Source organism: Bubalus kerabau, chromosome 14 (assembly GCF_029407905.1).
Source record: "Bubalus kerabau isolate K-KA32 ecotype Philippines breed swamp buffalo chromosome 14, PCC_UOA_SB_1v2, whole genome shotgun sequence".
Classification (NCBI taxonomy): domain Eukaryota; kingdom Metazoa; phylum Chordata; class Mammalia; order Artiodactyla; family Bovidae; genus Bubalus; species Bubalus kerabau.
Window position 1 is genome coordinate 2,282,426 of NC_073637.1, and position 2,895 is coordinate 2,285,320.

A 2,895-nucleotide genomic window follows, 5' to 3' on the forward strand; every position below is an offset into this window, starting at 1 on the left:
TATTCATCTAGATTATAAGGTCCATTTTTACACAAACTAATGAGTTTTTCAAGAAATGTAAAGCACTTAGAGGCAGACAAAGAATAATTAAATATTTGATAAATATTAATATACTTGAAATAATAAAGTTTGAATGAATGGATACACACAAAAATGATAGAATTTGAAGAGCCAGGAAGTTTTGCACAGAGAAAGTTTCATAGATAAGATCAAGACATACAATGAAGCATGACAAGTTTTGAAAACTGCAACAATTCCCTATGGCTGAACTTTAGTATAGCTACTCATTTATTAAATAACTTGATAAAATTATATTTCTTATGTGTCATACCGTATAATTTTGCAAAAGTAATTACTATATGTGTGTGCATATGTGTGATATAAATCTTTGAAGCCACCTTTTATTTTTAGTTTTCCTAAGGCATTTTTCACATCCTTGTTCCATAGGCTATAAATCAGAGGATTTGACATGGGAATCATAAGGGTGTAAAACAATGAGGTCATTTTGTCTTGATCTAAAGGGTAGAGTGAACTTGGCCTAAAGTACATAAAAAGCATAGTTCCCTGGAAAATTGCCACAGCAGTTAGGTGGGAGGTGCAGGTGGAGAAAGCTCAGAACCTCCCCTCAGCAAAATGGATCTTTGAGACTGCAAGGATGATATAACAATAAGAGACAGGAACTCCTGAAATTGAGCTCAATTCAATAACTCCAAAAACAATAAATACTGTCAATCCATTGACCTGTGTATCAGAGCAGGAAAGAAGGTAGAGTGGAGGTAAGTCACAGAAGTGGTTAATCCATTTGACCCACAAAAGTGTAAGTGGAATGCTAATGCTGTGTGTATCAGAGCATCTGCCAAATGGTGCCATTTCCCACCAGGTAAACTCCAGCCACGAGCAGGGAGCACGCCCCGCTGGAGGTCACAGAAGGAGAGGTGGCTGAGGAAAAAGTACATGGGTGTGTGCAGCTGGGGGTCCATCCTAATCAGGGTTATCATTCCAAGATTTGCCAGAAGATTGATGAGATAAACAAGGAGAAACAAGGTAAATAGAGTCACTTTGTTCTCAGTCTTCTCAGTAATTCCCAAGAAAATGAATTCATTCACGGAGGAGCAATTGTCTCTGTCCATTCCTCTTTGTTCTTATCTATACTCTTAGAAAAATATTCTAAAAAATAAATAACAAAGAAACATGGATAGGTAACACTTCTGCACATCTGCAAAATATCATAAGACAGAACACATTTCTTTCTATAATTGTGTTTTTGTATTCAGAAAAGCATCCAGTCAAGTGCCCACTCTTTAAAGAGGCAAAGCTATCTATTGGGACTTCTCTGTTGGTTCAGACGATAAAGAATCTGCCTGCAACATGGGAGACCCAGGTTTGATCCCAAAGTCAGGAAGATCCCTTGGAGAAGGGAATGGCTATTCATTTCAGTATTCTTGCCTGAAGAATTTCATGGACAGAGGAGGATGGTGGGCTACAGTTCTTGGGGGCACAAAGAGCCCAGCATGACTGAGTGACTAACACTTCTTCAGGTATCTATTACCCAATAACAAAAATCGCCTAGAATAGACTGCTGAGAAACTGAACCAAATCTATTATGTCATTTATGAGGCATATTACTTCCTACAAGATCATGTCGGAGTCTGACTTTTTTTATCTCAATGGATATATTTGAATTAATTTAGACTGGTTCCAAATAGGAAAAGGAGTACCTCAAGGCTGTATATTGTCACCCTGATCATTTAACTTATATGCAGAGTACATCATGAGAAATGCTGGGCTGGAAGAAGCACAAGCTGGAATCAAGATTGCCGGGAGAAATATCAATAACCTCAGATATGCAGATGACACCACCCTTATGGCAGAAAGTGAAGAGGAACTAAAGCGCCTCTTGATGAAAGTGAAAGAGCAGAGTGAAAAAGTTGGCTTAAAGCCCAACATTCAGAAAACGAAGATCATGGCATCTGGTCCCATCACTTCATGGCAAATAGATGGGGAACCAGTGGAAACAGTGTCAGACTTTATTTTGGGGGGCTCCAAAATCACTGCAGATGGTGACTGCAGCCAGGAAATTAAAAGATGCCTACTCCTTGGAAGGAAAGTTATAACCAACCTAGACAGCATATTGAAAAGCAGAGACATTACTTTGCCAACAAAAGTCCATCTAGTCAAGGCTATGGTTTTTCCTGTGGTCATGTATGGATGTGAGAGTTGGACTGTGAAGAAAGCTGAGCACCGAAGAATTGATGCTTTTGAACTGTGGTGTTGGAGAAGACTCTGGGAGTCCCTTGGACTGCAAGGAGATCCAACCAGTCCATTCTAAAGGAGATCAGTCCTGGGTGTTCTTTGGAAGGACTGATGTTGAAACTGAAACTCTAATACTTTGGCCACCTGATGCAAAGAGTTGACTCACTGGAAAAGACCTTGATGCTGGGAGGGATTTGGGGCAGGAGGAGAAGGGGACGACAGAGGATGCAATGGCTGGATGGCATCACCAACCTGATGGACATGAGTTTGAGTAAACTCTGGGAGTTGGTGATGGACTGGGAGGCCTGGAGTGCTGCGATTCATGGGATTGCAAAGAGTTGGACAAGACTGAGCAACTGAACTGGAACTGGAACTGGAACTGAAATCATCCCCTACCTATGACTTTAAGACAATTAAGAGGATTTGGGGGAATCACAGGCTACAGTCACATTTGGATTCCGGGTTATGGGGAACTTGCCCAGCCTTTATATAAACTTATAGCTGAAACTCAGCAGGCCCAAACCGACAAACTGGTTTGGTCTCCAGATACTCAAAAGGCTTTTAAGGTTCTTCAGACTGCTCTCCTGCAAGCTCCAGCTCTGAGCTTGCCCACAGGGTCAGAATTTAATTTGTCACTGAAAG

At 40.7% G+C, this 2,895-nt stretch overlaps 1 pseudogene; it reads right to left on the minus strand.

Annotated features, from left to right (window-relative positions):
- Nucleotides 1-318: 318 nt before the first annotated feature.
- LOC129627267 (olfactory receptor 5W2-like) lies at nt 319-1,641 on the minus strand (annotated as a pseudogene).
- Nucleotides 1,642-2,895: the final 1,254 nt, after the last annotated feature.